Source organism: Salvelinus alpinus, chromosome 35 (assembly GCF_045679555.1).
Source record: "Salvelinus alpinus chromosome 35, SLU_Salpinus.1, whole genome shotgun sequence".
NCBI lineage: Eukaryota > Metazoa > Chordata > Actinopteri > Salmoniformes > Salmonidae > Salvelinus > Salvelinus alpinus.
Window position 1 is genome coordinate 20,527,368 of NC_092120.1, and position 19,806 is coordinate 20,547,173.

Here is a 19,806-nt window from a genome sequence, read left to right on the forward strand (position 1 = left end):
GGGTGGTAGGACGGTGGGGTAGGGGGAGGGAGAGAGAGGGTGTCTGTGTGTGTGTGTGTATGTGTGTGTGCGTGCTTTGGTGGTTGCGTGCTTTGGTGCGTGTGTGTGTGTGTGTGTGCAGCCTGCACTAGTCATGGCCTAATAGCCAGCTGACCTACAAAAGGTCAGACAGCAGACAGCCTTGAGACGCTTAAACTCAGCGGTAACCCCAAGCGCCCTGCGGTCTCTCCGCTTAGCCCAGATCAACCTCCCTGCCTTCCCAGGGAGAGGGGTCGTGTCCTGGTCAAGCTGCCACTCCTACAGCCCCCAGCTCCAGTCTGCACACACCCACCCAGCCACCAACCCTGCTCCTCTGTCCACATCTGAACACCTCTAACTCACAACTCTGCTGTGATCTCTCAATACACAACACTCAATATGTACAATAGCACTTATTTTGGATAGTCCATCTGTAGTCTACAGACTATAAGTAACATTTAAATTAACTATCTATTAACACTAATCCTAGCCCTAACCCTAACTTTAACCCCTACTCTAACCCTTATTCTAAACCTAACTCTAAACCTAACCATAATCTTAGAAAGCAGTTGCTTATCAACAGATAGTGTGTTGATAGTATGACCATCTGTAGAGCACAGACGGACTATCCGGACTATCCAAATAAAGTGTGACTGTACAATATGTTATTTTACTTTGTAATGTTGTTAAAAAAAAGAAGCAATGAAGTGAAATTATAAATAATGTTTATGTTTTCCTTTCTGTCAATTGTTTAATGTTAGCTACCACAAATGCCCTGGCATGTTGGAGTTTGTATCACTTAAATTGTATAATTAGTTTATCATATTTAGCCTATAATTTGCACACTGATTTACATTTAATTTACAGTGTAAAATATTAATTGCTGCTATACAGAAATAAAATGTCATATTTACTGAACAAAAATGTCAACACAACGTATAAAGTGTTGGCCCCACATTTCATGAGCTATAATAAAACATCCCAGAAATTGTCCATATGGAAACAGACGCCTCACAAGTCCTCAACTGGCAGCTTCATTAAATAGTTCCCACAAAACACCAGTCTCAACGTCAACAGTGAAGAGGCGACTCCGGGATGCTGGCCTACTAGGCAGAGTTCCTCTGTCCAGTGTCTGTGTTCTTTTGTCCATCTTAATCTTTTATTTTTATTGGCCAGTCTGAGATATGGCTTTTTCTTTGCAACTCTGCCTAGAAGGCCAGCATCCCGGAGTTGCCTCTTCACTGTTGATGTTGAGACTGGTGTTTTGTGGATACTATTTAATGAAGCTGCCAGTTGAGGACCAGGGAGGCGTCTGTTTCTCCAACTAGACACTCTAATGTACTTGTCCTCTTGCTCAGTTGTGCACCGGGGCCTCCCACTCCTCTTTCTATTCTGGTTAGAGACAGTTTGCGCTGTTCTGTGAAGGGAGTAGTACACAGTGCTGTACGAAATCTTCAGTTTCTTGACAATTTCTCCCATGGAATAGCCTTCATTTCTCAGAACAAGAATAGACTGACGAATTTCAGAAGAAAGTCTTTGTTTCTGGCCATTTTGAACCTGTAATCGAACCCACAAATGCTGATGCTCCAGATGCTCAACCAGTCTAAAGAAGGCCAGTTTTATTGCTTGTTTAATCAGGACAACAGTTTTCAGCTGTGCTAACATAATTGCAAAACGTTTTCTAACGACCAATTAGCCTTTTAAAACGAGAAACTTGGATTAGCTAACACAACGTGCCTTTGGAACACAGGAGTGATTGTTGCTGATTTTCACGGCCGATGCTGGAAGAAGACCAAAGTGCAGCGTGGTGAGCGTGCATTTTCCCTTTTTATTTAAAATGTCGCCAACAAAACAACAAACGAAAGAAACAACCGTGAAGCTTACAGGGCATTAGTGCCACAAACAAAGTTAACTACCCACACTGAAAGGAGGGAAAAAGGGCTACCTAAGTATGGTTCTCAATCAGAGACAACGATAGACAGCTGTCCCTGATTGAGAACCATACCCGGCCAAAACATAGAAATAAAGAAACATAGAAAACAAAACATAGAATGCCCACCCCAAATCACACCCTGACCAAACCAAATAGAGACATAAAAAGGCTCTCTAAGGTCAGGGCGTGACACTGATAATGGGCCTCTGTACGCCTATGTAGATATTCCATAAAAAATCTGCCGTTTCCAGCTACAATAGTAATTTACAACATTAACAATGTCTACACTGTATTTCTGATCAAATTGATGTTATTTTAATGGACAACAAATTAGCTTTTATTTCAAAAATAAGGATATTTCTATTATATTATATATATTTCTAAGTGACCCCACACTTTTGAACGGTAGTGTAGATAGACACTACCCTCATCAGAAACACTTATCAAATGACTCAGACATGCCATGTGTCATTAATGTGTCAGAATAAATCTATAAAACATTTTTTATTTAAGTCTACATAAAAAAACATAAAAGAAATCCAAGGAAGCACAGACATAGGGTTTTTCTTTATTTTGACTATTTTCTACATTGTATAATAATAGTGAAGACATGAAAACCATAAAATAACACATATGGAATCATGTAATAACCCCAAAAGTTTTAAACAGATCCAAAAATATTTTATATTTGAGATTCTTCCTGTGGTGGTCCTCATGAGAGCCAGTTTCATCATAGCGCTTGATGGTTTTTGTGACTGCACTGGAAGAACCTTTCAAAGTTCTTGACATTTTCCAGATTGACTAACCTTCATGTCTTGAAAACTTCTTATGGATCAAATCCCGTTAACGGGATTGATATGACAACATCCGGTGAAATGGCAGAGCGCCAAATTCAAATTAAATTATTAGAAATATTTAACTTTCATACAATCAGTGCAATACACCAAAATAAAGCTTAACTTCTTGTTAATCCAGCCACCGTGTCAGATTTCAAAAAGGCTTTACGGCGAAAGCAAACCATCCTATTATCTGAGGACAGCACCCCATCAAACAAACACATGACAATCATATTTCAACCCACCAGGCGCGACACAACTCAGAAATAACGATATAATTCATGCCTTACCTTTGAAGATCTTCTTCTGTTGGCACTCCAATATGTCCCATAAACATCACAAATGGTCCTTTTGTTCGATTAGACTAGCACTTCCGGGTTGGAGCGAGTGGTCGCATTTCGCACTTCGCTCCGCAGGTAGTATTACTTTTCATTACATTTCATTATAGTACAACGGTTTGATTTGTCTGATCTTAGCAATTTCTTCTTAGCTAGCTACATAGCCGTCTTTGTATCAAAGATAATTGTGTAGTTTAGCGTAATTATCGTAATTCGTCGTCCTAACGTAGTCAACACTGCTATCTGGCCAGCAGCTAGCCAGCTAGCCAGCTAGCCAACGTCCACCATCTACCGAATAGCAGCACTGTAGAAACTATTACATTCAACGGAACGACTTGATTAGTGTAGTGTTAGCTAGCTACATAGTTGTCTTTGCTGTCTTCGTATTCGTATCCAAGATAATTGTGTAGTTTAGATTGTCGAGGTTACCTAGCCAGTTACCGAGGCTACCTAGCCAGCTACACTTTCAAACTAAGTCAACAACGCAGCCACTGCTAGCTAGCCTACTTCAGCAGCACTGTATCATTTTAGTCAATAAGATTTCTTGCAACGTAAGTTTAACTTTCTGAACATTCGAGACGTGTAGTACACTTGTCATTCCAATCTCCTTTGCATTAGCGTAGCCTCTTCTGTAGCCTGTCAACTATGTGTCTGTCTATCCCTCTTCTCTCCTCTCTGCACAGACCATACAAACGCTTCACACCGCGTGGCCGCTGCCTGGTGGTCCCAGCGCGCACGACCCACGTGGAGTTCCAGGTCTCCGGCAGCCTCTGGAACTGCCGATCTGCGGCCAACAAGGCAGAGTTCATCTCAGCCTATGCTTCCCTCCAGTCACTCGACTTCTTGGCACTGACGGAAACATGGATTACCACAGATAACACTGCTACTCCTACTGCTCTCTCCTCGTCTGCCCACGTGTTCTCGCACACCCCGAGAGCTTCTGGTCAGCGGGGTGGTGGCACTGGGATCCTCATCTCTCCCAAGTGGACATTCTCTCTTTCTCCCCTGACCCATCTGTCTATCGCCTCCTTTGAATTCCATGCTGTCACAGTTACCAGCCCTTTCAAGCTTAACATCCTTATCATTTATCGCCCCCCAGGTTCCCTTGGAGAGTTCATCAATGAGCTTGACGCCTTGATAAGCTCCTTTCCTGAGGATGGCTCACCTCTCACAGTTCTGGGTGACTTTAACCTCCCCACGTCTACCTTTGACTCATTCCTCTCTGCCTCCTTCTTTCCACTCCTTTCCTCTTTTGACCTCACCCTCTCACCTTCCCCCCTACTCACAAGGCAGGCAATACGCTTGACCTCATCTTTACTAGATGCTGTTCTTCCACTAATCTCATTGCAACTCCCCTCCAAGTCTCCGACCACTACCTTGTATCCTTTTCCCTCTCGCTCTCATCCAACACTTCCCACACTGCCCCTACTCGGATGGTATCGCGCCGTCCCAACCTTCGCTCTCTCTCCCCCGCTACTCTCTCCTCTTCCATCCTATCATCTCTTCCCTCTGCTCAAACCTTCTCCAACCTATCTCCTGATTCTGCCTCCTCAACCCTCCTCTCCTCCCTTTCTGCATCCTTTGACTCTCTATGTCCCCTATCCTCCAGGCCGGCTTGGTCCTCCCCTCCTGCTCCGTGGCTCGACGACTCATTGCGAGCTCACAGAACAGGGCTCCGGGCAGCCGAGCGGAAATGGAGGAAAACTCGCCTCCCTGCGGACCTGGCATCCTTTCACTCCCTCCTCTCTACATTCTCCTCTTCTGTCTCTGCTGCTAAAGCCACTTTCTACCACTCTAAATTCCAAGCATCTGCCTCTAACCCTAGGAAGCTCTTTGCCACCTTCTCCTCCCTCCTGAATCCTCCTCCCCCTCCCCCCCTCCTCCCTCTCTGCGGATGACTTCGTCAACCATTTTGAAAAGAAGGTCGACGACATCCGATCCTCGTTTGCTAAGTCAAACGACACCGCTGGTTCTGCTCACACTGCCCTACCCTGTGCTTTGACCTCTTTCTCCCCTCTCTCTCCAGATGAAATCTCGCGTCTTGTGACGGCCGGCCGCCCAACAACCTGCCCGCTTGACCCTATCCCCTCCTCTCTTCTCCAGACCATTTCCGGAGACCTTCTCCCTTACCTCACCTCGCTCATCAACTCATCCTTGACCGCTGGCTACGTCCCTTCCGCCTTCAAGAGAGCGAGAGTTGCACCCCTTCTGAAAAAACCTACACTCGATCCCTCTGATGTCAACAACTACAGACCAGTATCCCTTCTTTCTTTTCTCTCCAAAACTCTTGAACGTGCCGTCCTTGGCCAGCTCTCCTGCTATCTCTCTCAGAATGACCTTCTTAATCCAAATCAGTCAGGTTTCAAGACTAGTCATTCAACTGAGACTGCTCTTCTCTGTGTCACGGAGGCGCTCCGCACTGCTAAAGCTAACTCTCTCTCCTCTGCTCTCATCCTTCTAGACCTATCGGCTGCCTTTGATACTGTGAACCATCAGATCCTCCTCTCCACCCTCTCCGAGTTGGGCATCTCCGGCGCGGCCCACGCTTGGATTGCGTCCTACCTGACAGGTCGCTCCTACCAGGTGGCGTGGCGAGAATCTGTCTCCGCACCACGTGCTCTCACCACTGGTGTCCCCCAGGGCTCTGTTCTAGGCCCTCTCCTATTGTCGCTATACACCAAGTCACTTGGTTCTGTCATATCCTCACATGGTCTCTCCTATCATTGCTATGCAGACGACACACAATTAATCTTCTCCTTTCCCCCTTCTGATAACCAGGTGGCGAATCGCATCTCTGCATGTCTGGCAGACATATCAGTGTGGATGACGGATCACCACCTCAAGCTGAACCTTGGCAAGACGGAGCTGCTCTTCCTCCCGGGGAAGGACTGCCCGTTCCATGATCTTGCCATCACGGTTGACAACTCCATTGTGTCCTCCTCCCAGAGCGCTAAGAACCTTGGCGTGATCCTGGACAACACCCTGTCGTTCTCAACCAACATCAAGGCGGTGACCCGTTCCTGTAGGTTCATGCTCTACAACATTCGCAGAGTACGACCCTGCCTCACACAGGAAGCGGCGCAGGTCCTAATCCAGGCACTTGTCATCTCCCGTCTGGATTACTGCAACTCGCTGTTGGCTGGGCTCCCTGCCTGTGCGATTAAACCCCTACAACTCATCCAGAACGCCGCAGCCCGTCTGGTGTTCAACCTTCCCAAGTTCTCTCACGTCACCCCGCTCCTCCGCTCTCTCCACTGGCTTCCAGTTGAAGCTCGCATCCGCTACAAGACCATGGTGCTTGCCTACGGAGCTGTGAGGGGAACGGCACCTCCGTACCTTCAGGCTCTGATCAGGCCCTACACCCAAACAAGGGCACTGCGTTCATCCACCTCTGGCCTGCTCGCCTCCCTACCTCTGAGGAAGTACAGCTCCCGCTCAGCCCAGTCAAAACTGTTCGCTGCTCTGGCACCCCAATGGTGGAACAAACTCCCCCACGACGCCAGGTCAGCGGAATCAATCACCACCTTCCGGAGACACCTGAAACCCCACCTCTTTAAGGAATACCTAGGATAGGATAAAGTAATCCTTCTAACCCCCCCCCCCCCCCCTTAGAGTTAGATGCACTATTGTAAAGTGGTTGTTCCACTGGATATCATAAGGTGAATGCACCAACTTGTAAGTCGCTCTGGATAAGAGCGTCTGCTAAATGACTTAAATGTAAATGTAAATTATTAATTCCGTCGTTATATCCCCAAAATGTCCATTTATTTGGCGCGTTTGATTCAGAAAAACACCGGTTCCAACTCGCCCAACATGACTATAAATGATCTAATAAATTACCTGTAATCTTGGTCCAAACATTTCAAACAACTTTCCTAATCCAACTTTAGGTATTTTAAAACGTAAATAATAGATACAATTTAAGACGGGATAAACTGTGTTCAATAGCGGATAAAATCAAAGTGGAGGGAGCTTCAGGTCGCGCGCCCCAAACAAAAGAGTCCACTTGGCTCGACTCCCAGAAAGGAAAGGGCTACTTCTTCATTACTCAAAGGAAAAACATCAACCAATTTCTAAAGACTGTTGACATCTAGTGGAAGCCATGGGAACTGCAAGCATATTTCTATTAGAATGGGCTTGCCATAGAAAATGAATGGAAAACAGATTGACCTCCCAAAAGATTTTCCTTGGATGGATTATGCTCGGGGTTTCACCTGCCAAATCAGTTCTGTTATGCTCACAGACAATATTCAAACAGTTTTAGAAACTTCAGTGTTTTCTATCCAAATCTACTAATAATATGCATATCCTAGCTTCTGGGCCTGAGTAGGAGACAGTTTACTTTGGGCACGCTTTTCTTCCAGACGTGAAAATACTGCCCCCTATCCCAGAGAGGTTTGAAAGTAATGAGGAACTGTCTTTTCTCTTTGCTTATTTGAGCTGTTCTTGCCATAATATTGACTTCGTGTTTTACCAAATAGGGCTATCCACCCCTACCTTGTCACAAAACAACTGACTGGCTCAAATGCATTAAGAAGGAAATAAATTCTATAGGTTACAGCCTTATTCTAAAATTGATTAAGTCAATTTTAACACAATACCCCCGAATTTGCAAAGCAAAAACAGGTTTTCAGAAATGTTATTAAAAAACGAAAACGGAAATATTGGATTTACATAAGTATACCCTTTACTCAGTACTTTGTTGAAGCACATTTGCAGTGATTACAGCCTTGAGTCTTCTCGGGTATGATGCTACAAGCTTGGCACACCTCTATTTGGGGAGTTTCTCCCATTCTTCTGTAAGGTTGGATGGGGAGCGTCACTGCACAACTATTTTCAGCTCTCTCCAGAGATGTTTGATCAGGATCAAGTCCGGGCTCTGGGTCGGCCACTTAAGGACATTCAGAGACTTGTCCCGAATCCACTTTGGCGTTGCCTTCGCTGTGTGCTTTGGGTCGTTGTCCTGTTGGAAGGTGAACCTTCGACCCAGTCTGAGGTCCTGACCACTCTGGAGCAGGTTTTCTTCAAGGATCTCTCTGTACTTTGCGCCGTTTATCTTTCCCTCAATCCTGACTAGTCTCCCAGTCCTTGCTAAAAAAACATTCCCACAGCATGATGCTGCCACCGCCATGCCTCACCGTAGGGATGGTGCCAGGTTTCCTCCAGACGCGACACATAGCGTTCAGGACAAAGAGTTCAATCTTGGTTTCATCAGAACAGAGAATCTTGTTTCTCATGGTCTGAGAGTCCTTTAGGTACCTTTTGGCAAACTCCAAGCAGGCTGTCATGTGTCTTTTACTGAGGAGTGGCTTCCGTCTGGCCACTCTACCATAAAGGCCTGATTGGTGGAGTGCTGCATAGACGGTTGTCCTTCTAGAAGGTTCTCCCATCTCCACAGAGGAACTATGGAGCTCTGTCAGAGTGACCATCGGGTTGATCACCTCCCTGATCAAGGCCCTTCTACCACGATTTCTCAGTTTGTCCGGGAGACCAGCTCTAGGAAGAATCTTGGTGGTTCCAAACTTCAATGCTGCAGACATTTTTTGGTACCCTTCCCCAGATCTGTGCCTCGACACAATCCTGTCTCGGAGCTCTACGAACAATTCCTTCGACCTCATGGCTTGTTTTTTTTCTCTGATGTGCACTGTCAACTGTGGGACCTTATATAGACAGGTGTGTACCTTTCCAAATCATGTCCAATCAACTGAATTTACCACATGTGGACTTCAATCAAGTTGTAGAAACATCTCAAGGATGATCATTGGAAACAGGATGCACCTGAGCTCATTTTCAAGTCTCATAACAAAGGGTCTGAATACTTATGTAAATAAGGTTTCTGCTTGTTTCTGTATAAAAACCTGTTTTCTATTTGTCATTATAGGGTATTGTGTGTAGATTGATAAGGATTTTTTTTATATAATCCATTTAAAATAAGGCTGTAACATAACAAAATGTGGAAAAAGGGAAGGGGTCTGAATACTTTCCGAATCCACTGTATATTCAGCCTGTGGCAACCATACACCACGCTCAACGCTGTACAATATGTATCTATTTGAATCTCTTTATCAAGAAAAAGGATTGCAATTGCAAATGTCAGTGATGGCAATCCAATTGAAAACAGTTGGCAGTCCTATGTTTAAGCAGTGATTTACCAGTTAAAACCTTAAGGAAAGATTACCCCGTTCACCTCTTCTTTAAAGCGTGCGTGCAACATGCTCAGGATGTAATGACTAAATCCTCTGAAACGCTTTCCTTAAGTGTTTCTGTAGAGACATGCGATTGCAAATTAATTGTGGGTTTTACTGTACAGTGCAAAGCAGTTCAGGAAATGGACTTCAATTAATGCGAAGCCTTAGGTCTGTGTGATTTAGACAAGCCTTAGTTCTGTGTGATTTAGACAAGCCTTAGGTCTGTGTGATTTAGACTGTGGAGTATACTGTAAATTAAGTGTAACTTTGTTCAGTTGAACTATAATGAACTCAATTGAATGGCTCAGCAGTATATGTTGTACGTTAATTATGTGAATGACTAGACTCAAGAACTGGAATACAATGTGATTCATGATCTTACTGGATGCTTTAATTTAAGTGAATGTGTTCATAAAAAAATACAGGTTTTCCATGTGTACATTTGATTACAGTAATCCTATCAATAATAAGGATGTTTTAGAATGTGTGTGTGTGTTCAGGGATGTTTTTGTATCCTGGCTGCAGGAGCTTAGTGATGCTTTTCCCTCATCAATACCCAGCATGCTCTGGAGACATGGCCCTCTGTAGATGCTGACATTGCCTGTCCCCTCCCCTCCCCTCCCCTCCCACCACACACACACACACACACACACACACACACACACACACACACACACACACACACACACACACACACACACACACACACACACACACACACACACACACACACACACACACACACACACACACACACACACACACACACACTACTCCTCTTTTAAATAATTTCCTAGCCCCTTAATCACAGCTAAGCCACTAACTGATCGATGACAGATATGAGGAGCAACTTCATGCTCCTCAAGCATGCTAACAGGGTTCTATTCTTTTCATCTATTTATTTATTGTCTCTCGTTTTGGAGATAATATTTTCTCTCTGTTAACAGGCCTCTAGACGCTGGTCGGGTATTAATTAAAATCGAAATACTAAATATTGATTGATACGTTATCAGTGCATAGCAGTTGGTCCTCAGGCTATTGATCCGCCCTGTGATTTATTATCATATTTAAGAAAAATCATTTTGTGTGATTATAAGAGGTAATGGACTTTTAGTGAGGGTTGTAATTCTTGTTTGTATCATGTTTGTTGTGCGGGAGGCGGGAGACGATTTCTCAATCGCAGTCGGAGATCACCGATATCCTTGGAGCTGCTCTCCCTTGCGTAAAAGAAAGATCCTGGCCTGTGTCATTGGGAATAATGGGTATTGGGATTACCTCTTTAATCACAACAAAGATTAACAGATGGTATGAGAGCAGTTATTAGCAAACATCTTGCACTCATCAAATCAATAAGTTGATTTGTAATCAGGTTGTTGGTGGGTGTAGGTGGAAAGGGGAGCCGGGGACTGTTCCCAGTGAAAGATCCTGGCAATCAGGCTTCTGTGTAGCAATTACCTCTCAGCAAAATAGGTGCTCTTCCTCTTCAATCTGGCAGGCCTCCAAAACACAAGGCAGACAGATAGGAACATGGAACATTGACACACCGACACATACACTGCATGAGTAACCCTGTTTCGGAAACAACCTCCGAGGCGATATGTGATTGATACATTTCCATGTCAGTGTCAGAATATCTCATGACGTTGTGAAGTGTCCCTGTGAAATGCGAGAGACCGGTGTCTCTATGTTCTTAGAAAACAAAATGGCAAACACTGCACGCTTCCGTGAGGAGTTAACGTCACTATAGATTTGAAAGACGAGGACTCCACAGCCAAGTGTAAGAAGTGATACTGGGTTTCACTCTCCATGGAGAGAGAGTTATTGTTGAGCTTATTGTTATTGTTGAATGTATGGGTATTTTGACACTTGGTTATTGTTGTTACTGTTGTCCCGTTGACAATTTTGATTCAGAATTTTTATTTTTTATATTGTTAATATCCAAAATAAGCTTTGACAATATGTACATTGTTACGTCATGCCAATAAAACAAATTGAATTGAATTGAGAGAGAGATACCAGACTGGGGACCTGGCAAACCCAGACATGAATTCAACAAGTCAAGGACTACTTACACAAAGCTGTTTCCAGCTGTAGCCTCAGTGACCTGGGCTTTAGCGCCATCATTTTAATAAGGCTTTTGATTCATATACACCACGTTGTTCTAATTGGTGCGGTCTCTTTATCATGGTAATGCTCTACTCTGCCTTTTCACATGCAGAATCCACAGTCCTGTCTGCAGCTCTCTTTTGTTTTTGTTTTGTGTTATAGCATGCTGCACATGTGAATTTCAGACACACAACTGTCCAATATTAGAGGGGGGGGGGGGGGAAACGCTTTTTTGAAAAGAGACAGTTTTGTTCTCTCTGTGAGAGTTCTGAATACAGCTCGGTTTCTTTTTTTGTATTATATTATACTCGATAATTATATTGTCTCATGCGTGTACTGACTACAACTAGATGCAAATCAGTAAAAAGGGGAAATTGAAGAAACAAATTCTGTGAAACTTGGGGCGGCAGGTAGCCTAGTGGTTAGAGTGTTGAGCCAAAAACCAAAATGTCGCTGGATCAAATCCCTGAGCTGACAAGGTAAAAATATGTTGTTCTGCTCCTGAACAAGGCAGTTAACCCACTGTTCCCTGGTAGGCTGTCAATGTAAATAAGAATTTGTTCTTAACTGACATGCCTGGTTACATAAAAAAAATAAAAAAATGAACTGACAATTTTCTCCATCTAAGATAATTGCAGTGTTCAATGATTTATGTGGATTAGTCCCATGGCCTTTAGCAACACACTTTTTGCTCTATTCACCGGCTTCCAGACAACACATTTGTTCACATTGAGTAGTATCAGCTTAAGTGACTTTTTGCTTCTGCTTTTAGGGCACCCAAGGGCTGCCGAGCTTTCGAGCCTTTCAATAGACCCTACTTGTTCGCATTGAAACCCACCTCCGTGGTAGAGACCAAGGGAGTTCAATTAAACATGGCTGATGCCGGATAAGGTAATGTGGATTGAAAGGAAACAGTCATTGGAGGAGAGCTCGCAGAAACACACATTTTCCACCTTAGCGGATTGGTGCATTCATTACAACAAGAACTAACTACTCATGCGTGAAGAATCTATGTTGGCAATCGCTCTCCTTCATTCTCTCTTTCGCACTCTTTCTCAGACACCACACACACACGCACACATGCACGCACGCACACACACAAGCGTGTGCACACACACACACGTAGTTAACCCCTACCCTCTATAAACAATGACTTAATGTTGTGATATTAATTTCTAATAAAACACACGGTTAGTTAAGTCACCTGAGCACTATCCATCCCTCCCTACACTGTCAGATATGCACTTACCAGGATTGAACAAGGCCAATGGTGCCAAAACAATGACAGTCCGGGGTAACTGATGCTGTTTAAAAATTCAAAGGCCTCTATTGAACAGACAATGTGGCATACATATCACTGGTCTAGAGACCCCAGATCCCTGCCCCCAATGGTCTGCCTCCTGTCCAACACAGACAGTCTCTCAGCCACGCTATCTTCGACCACTTTAGGAACACCTCTTATGCGAACACGCCTCTCTTTACGCTAGACGCCTCAGATTTAAATTGGGTACGTTTAGCATCACATACTGTGTGTGCACTTTTACGTTACAATTGTGAACAGGGAATTGTCACTATGCTGAATGTTGGTGGATAAAACATCAACTGTCATTTTTCCACAAGTCCCTCTTCGTTATTTCACATCTCTTAATATTGATTAAACAAAACAATCGCAAAATGATTTATAATGTCCTTGGCAATTTTTTTCTCCTGAAATACACTTACATGTTGAAGACTGAAACTCGCAAACTATTTTAGATGCGTGTGCACGCACACAAGTACACACAGAAAGACACACACAGACGAAAACGCAGGGAGACACACATAAGCACACACGCACCAGGTGTCACTTGTCGAGTGGTTAATATCTTTCCAAGGTCAGGCCTGGCAAGGAATTCCAATGCGATTAAGTGTCATCATTGAGGCTTTAGCCCTTTTCTGCTCATTGTTCTTGGAAATGGCATTAGAGCCACAGCTGACCAGACCAAGGCCTCAAAGTAATTGCTGTACAATCTCTCCTCCACACCGGCTACGTTCCTTCAACGCTGGATATATCTAACGGCCACCTCTACCACACACATATACTCCATACACACGTATGCATGCACACACGCACAGATGTGTACACACACATGCAAGCACCCACTTGCACGCACGCACACACACACACACACACACAAACACAGATGTGTACACACACATGCAAGCACCCACTTGCACACACACACACACACACACACACACACACACACACACACACACACACACACACACACACACACACACACACACACACACACACACACACACACACACACACACACACACACACACACACACACACTCATTATGATAATGCATTATGAGAATCGCTGTAAAATAGTTATTAAATTCAGTTATGCACTAGTGTCTTTAACGCAGTCACTGCATGAGAATCTGACTGGTTAAGTTAAGGGCTTTGGGATAGGGTTAAAACAGAAACAACTTGACGGTTAAGTTTAAGCATTACTTCTGAATGGTTAAAGGAGGCAGGCAAAGGTATCCACAAAAAAAACATAACACTACATAATAATGCTAATTTAGGCTTCATTAAATAAGTCTCAACAACTTTTTTGTCTTTGACTACATTTTAGGTGTAATTTCTGCTTTTTGGTGAAGATGTCATTTTCTGGGCATAGAATGCAAGGATTACATCATTTGAGGGCAAAAATAAAAGAATAATGGCTTACTGCAAGGAACACAAGCTAGAGACAAGGCTTTTATGAGTCATTTTCTGGATGAGAAATGATACTGATATGATGTGAGAAGACACTTGTGTATCTGGGAAATAAACATGTACGTCAACAATAATTACTCATATGCAAATAATGAGATATGATCAAGCTAGTTAGATAGCTATAGCCAGACAGTGTATTTTAATTGATAAGACTTGTTGTATGACACAACACATGTACACTGAACTAAAATATAAACCCAACATGTAAAGTGTTGGTCGCATGTTTTTTCATGAGTTGAAATAAAAGATCCCAGAAATGTTCCATATGCACAAAAAGCTTGTTTCTCTCAAATTTCGTGCACAAATTTCTTTACATCCCTGTTTGTGAGCATTTCTCCTTTGCCAAGGTAATCCATCCACCTGACAGGAAAGCATATCAAGAAGCTGATTAAACAGCATGTTCACTACACAGGTGCACCTTGTGGTGGGGACAATAAAAGGCCATTCTAAAATGTGCAGTTTTGTCACACAACACAATGCCACAGATGTCTCAAGCTTTGAGGGAGCACGCAAATTGTCATGCTGACTGCAGGAATGTCAACCAGAGCTGTTGCCAGGTCATTGAATGTTCATTTCTCTTACATAAGCTGCCTCCATCATTGTTTCAGAGAATTCGGCAGTACGTCCAAATGGCGACACAACCGCAGACCACGTGTAATCACGCCAGCCCAGGTCATCCACATCCAGTTTTTTCACCTGAACACAATTGCATTTTATCGGTGGCAATTTGAATACACGGAGATACTGAATGCACGAGATCCTGAGGCCCATTGTCGTGCCATTCATCCGCCGCCATCACCTCATGTTTCTGCATGATAATGCACGGCCCCATATCGCAATGATCTGTACACAATTCCTGGAAGCTGAAAATATCCCAGTTCTTCCTTGCCCTGCATTCTCACCAGACATGTCACCCATAGAGCATGTTTGGGATGCTCTGGATCGACGTGTATGACAGCGTGTTCCAGTTCCCGCCAATATCCAGCAACTTCGCACAGCCATTGAAGAGGAGTGGGACAACATTCCACAAGCCACAATCAACAACCTGATCATCTCTATGCGAATGAGATGTGTCGCGCTGCATGAGGCAAATGGTGGTCACACCAGATACTGACAGTTTTTTTAATCCACTCCCCTACCTTTCTTTTTAGGTATCTGTTAATGGATATCTGAATTAACAGCCATGTGAAATCCATAGATTCGGGCCTACTGAAAATCCTTGAAATTGTTGCATGTTGTCTTTATATTTTGTTCAGTGTACAATGAATGTTAGCTAGCTAACTAGAAATATTGTTTCCCACAAAGTAAACCATCTAGCCATTGGTGCTGCAGCCAGCAAGCTAACTAGCTAACCAAAATGTGGCTAACTACCACATGAAAATAATTCTGCAAATTTGACCATATATAGCTAGCTAGTCCCTTTCTGACAATTGTACTGTGGACACAAGGTGGATAGCTGGATAGCTAGCTAATAAACATTAGCTATCCCAACTGTGGCTTAGCTAGCCAAGAACATCCATGCTCATGATCTTCCCTGGTGAATTTGCATAAACCCGACCGACGCGAATGTCACAGTGCAGCACTAGTGAAAATGGAAAACTATTTTGATATCCTGGCACCGGATTAATTCCTGACTGGAATAGCTCGTCCAATGTGAAATAGAGTTCCGTTTTTTTTTTTCTTTCAACAGTACAATATCCAGCAGGTGAGCAGATTGTGCACTAAAATCCGGTAACTTTGAACCATCATTTCCAAGCATTCCAAAGGAGCATGTTGACAGGCAGCCGTGCCTCTTTGAGTGTTATATCAAGGACGCAACATCTACCTTGACCATTATATTACTGTAGATCATTTTATGATGTATTTAGCTGTTGTATATAGAAAGGTTTGGAAAAACAGGGACACCTTTGCCTGTGACCTGTAAGTTAAGGTTTGGAATAGGTTTTACAACAAGATAACTAAAAGTGAGTGCCTAGCAATGTATGCTCGCGGCTTGCTAGAGTGTTTTTATATATTTTTTGCCCCTAGTGGCTGTTATTCACGTAATCTCCCGGTGGGGACCTGGATGAACGTGTGTGTGTGTGTGTGTGTGTGTGTGTGTGTGTGTGTGTGTGTGTGTGTGTGTGTGTGTGTGTGTGTGTGTGTGTGTGTGTGTGTGTGTGTGTGTGTGTGTGTGTGTGTGTGTGTGTGTGTGTGTGTGTGTGTGTGTGTGTGTGCGTGTGTGTGTGTGTTGATACACAGTTATCTCTTTACATCACGGGCACAGATAGCTGCCCCAACACACGCTCGCACACACACAAGCTGCTTCATCTTAAAAGAGATGCTCCTGATTTCATGCCTGCGAAACTCACAGCGTTATTTCGTATTCAGTCACTCGTCGCTGAAATCTTTTTTTCTGTAGTAATGCCAGAATTTGACATGTACAACTTAGCAATAAAGATAAGAGCACAACTAAGAGCACAACTATGACACTCTAAATGTGGTGAAAATTTACAGGATATAGGGCCTAAGTGATCCAGACTACAGTAGCAGGGAGCAGTGTTCACTAGGATGGCGAAACGTTCTGGAGTGTGAAAGGTTAAAGTATGGTACAGGCCTGTATTGGTTCATCCAAGAGGATTTGAGTGTAAAGATGGTCTAAGAGATTCTAGTAGGGCCCATCATTCTACTCCCAGGAGGATGAATTCAAGTTTAGCACTGACTAAGGGAACTTTGACTACTCCCATTTCTCAGTCAAGAGTATAGTCCGAGTCAGGATTGGGGTCAATTCCATTTCCAGTCAATTCAGAAAGTAAGCCAAATTCAAATTCTGAATGTTCCTCGTTGAAAAGCATTGAAGAGAATTGGAATTTCTGTGTACTTCCGAATTGACTGGAACTGAAATGGAATAGATACCAACCCTGGTCCGATTATAATCCGCCATAGCCCTTACCCCTGGGACAAGGATCAGAATCACACTATGATGAAACTGACACATTGCGTTACGTGACATTACATGACACAGGAAGTACAACGTCAAGTGTCCGGTATAACCTTTTCACACTAGACTCTCCTCTTTCCACTTTCATTCTAAAAAACTGCTCTACTTGCTACCTCTGTGTCAGTGACTCTGATCATCCCTGAAATGTTCTCTGCCATCCACTTTTGCCCTGCCCTCTCTTTTTTTGGCTTTCACTACCCCCCCCCCCCCCCAACAAAAAAAAAACTATATTTTGCCAACTCATTCATACTGTATCTTTGTCTTCAGGGGCACTTCATCTCTTGTTTCTCCAAACGTGCCACAATATTGTCACTGACAGATCCACCAAATATGTTTTGTTTGTGTGCTGAGCTGGTAACACAGGGGTCCTGTCAATGCGTCTGGTTGCATTTGGTGCACTGCCTATCACAACCAATTTGACACGTTGTTCTTTCTTGGAAACGATGAACATTTCACTGCGTCTCCCGTTCCAAGGTAAAGTCCAATTACACCCAAGCTACAAATTTAATTACAGTAGCAGATTAAATTGGTCAATTCAATTCATTTTAATTAGGCTTGATTGGGCCAGTCAGATCAAATTTTACTCATCTCCTGTACAAGACCTTTGTTTCATTTTAGTTCATCTTGCCTAATTTGAAACAAGGTAAACATAAATCAAATCACTTAATACTGATTATGCTATGACATCTGATAGGTAAATCAGACAGTATTGTTAATATAAATATACAGCCAAATACCTAGCAAGCTAGCACACAGTGTTGCTAACTAGCAAGCTAGCTAGTTAGCCAGCACACAGTGTCACCCCAGCCTCCCGCCTGCTGTGCTAGAGTGAGGCGGGGGCGACCGGTACACAATGTCATTCACCCCCGTTTGTCGGGCACACTCAAAAGTGTCACACAGGTATGCAGATGTGGTGCTCGTGGGGGTTCATGCAGGAAACAATGGGATGCTCGGGGACACAGGAATGCCCCAAATTGCGTGCTGCAGTTGCACACTATTGCAAGAATCTGGCAACAGGTGTGTGTGTGTGTGTGTGTGTGTGTGTGTGTGTGTGTGTGTGTGTGTGTGTGTGTGTGTGTGTGTGTGTGTGTGTGTGTGTGTGTGTGTGTGTGTGTGTGTGTGTGTGTGTGTGTGTGTGTGTGTGTGTGTGTGTTTGTGTGATATGTACAGTGCCAGTCAAAAGTTTTGACACACATACTCATTCCAGGGTTTTTCTTTATTTTTACTATTTTCTACATTGTAGAATAATACTGAAGACTTCAAAACTATGAAATAACACATACGGAATCATGTAGTAACCAAAAAAGTGTTAAACAAAATATTTTAGATTCTTCAAATTAGCCACCCTTTGCCTTGATGACAGCTTTGCACACTCTTGGCATTCTCTCAACCAACTTCATGAGGTAGTCACCCGGAATGCATTTCAATTAACAGGTGTGCCTTGTTAAAAGAAAATGTGTGGAATTTCTTTCCTTCTAATGCATTTGAGCCAATCAGTTGTGTTGTGACAAGGTAGGGGTGGGATACAGAAGATAGCCCTATATGGTAACAGCTCAAATAAGCAAAGAGAAATGACAGTTCATCATTACTTTAAGACATGAAGGTCAGTCAATCTGGAAAGACCCAGAGTTACCTCTGCTGCAGAGGATAAGTTCATTTGACTTACCAGCCTCAGAAATTGCAACACAAATAAATGCTTCACAGAGTTCAAGTAACAGACATCTCAACATCAACTGTTTAGAGGAGACTGCGTGAATCAGGCCTTCAGGGTCAAATTTCTGCAAAGAAACCACTACTAAAGTACTCCAATAAGAAGAAGAGACTTGCTTGGGCCAAGAAACACAAGCAATGGACATTAGACCGGTGGAAATTTGTCCTTTGGTCTGGAGTCCAAATTGGAGATTTTTGGTTCCAACCGTCATGTCTTTGTGAGACGCGGTGTGGGTGAACTGATGATCTCCGCATGTGTGGTTCCCACCGTAAAGCATGGAGGAGGAGGTGTTATGGTGTGGGGGTGCTTTTCTGGCTACACTGTCTGTGATTTATTTAGAATTCAAGGCACACTTAACCAGAATGGCTACCACAGCATTCTCCAGCGATACGCCGTCCCATCTGGTTTGGGTTTAGTGGGACTATCATTTGTTTTTCAACAGGACAATGACGTAACACACCTCCAGGCTGTGTAAGGGCTATTTTACCAAGGAGAGTGATGGAGTGCTGCATCAGATTACCTGGCCTCCACAATCACAATCCTTCAAGACTGTTCGAAAAGCATTCCAGGTGAAGCTGGTTGAGAGAATGCCAAGAGTGTGCAAAGCTGTCATCAAGGTAAAGGGTGGCTACTTTGAAGAATATAAAATATGTTTTGATTTGTTCAAGACTTTTTTGCTTATTTCATGATTCCATGTGTTATTTCATAGTTTTGATGTCTTCACCATTATTCTACAATGTAGAAAATAGTAAAAATAAAGAAAACCCTTGAATAAGGTGTTCTAAAACTTTGACGGTTAGTGTATATATGTGTGGGTGTGTGTCTCTGTGTGTTTGTGTACGCTTGCATGCACAGCCAGGTCACCCTTGATACAAGTAAGTATTCGACTTCCTTTCATTTCGGGAGGGGATGTGGAAAGCGGT

The 19,806-nt window shown here is 43.5% G+C and overlaps 1 long non-coding RNA gene across 1 annotated transcript in view; it reads right to left on the reverse strand.

Moving 5' to 3' along the window:
* The window catches only part of LOC139564479 (uncharacterized), a 30,241-nt gene that overhangs the window by 9,320 nt on the left and 1,115 nt on the right, over positions 1-19,806 (reverse strand). The window lies entirely within an intron of this gene.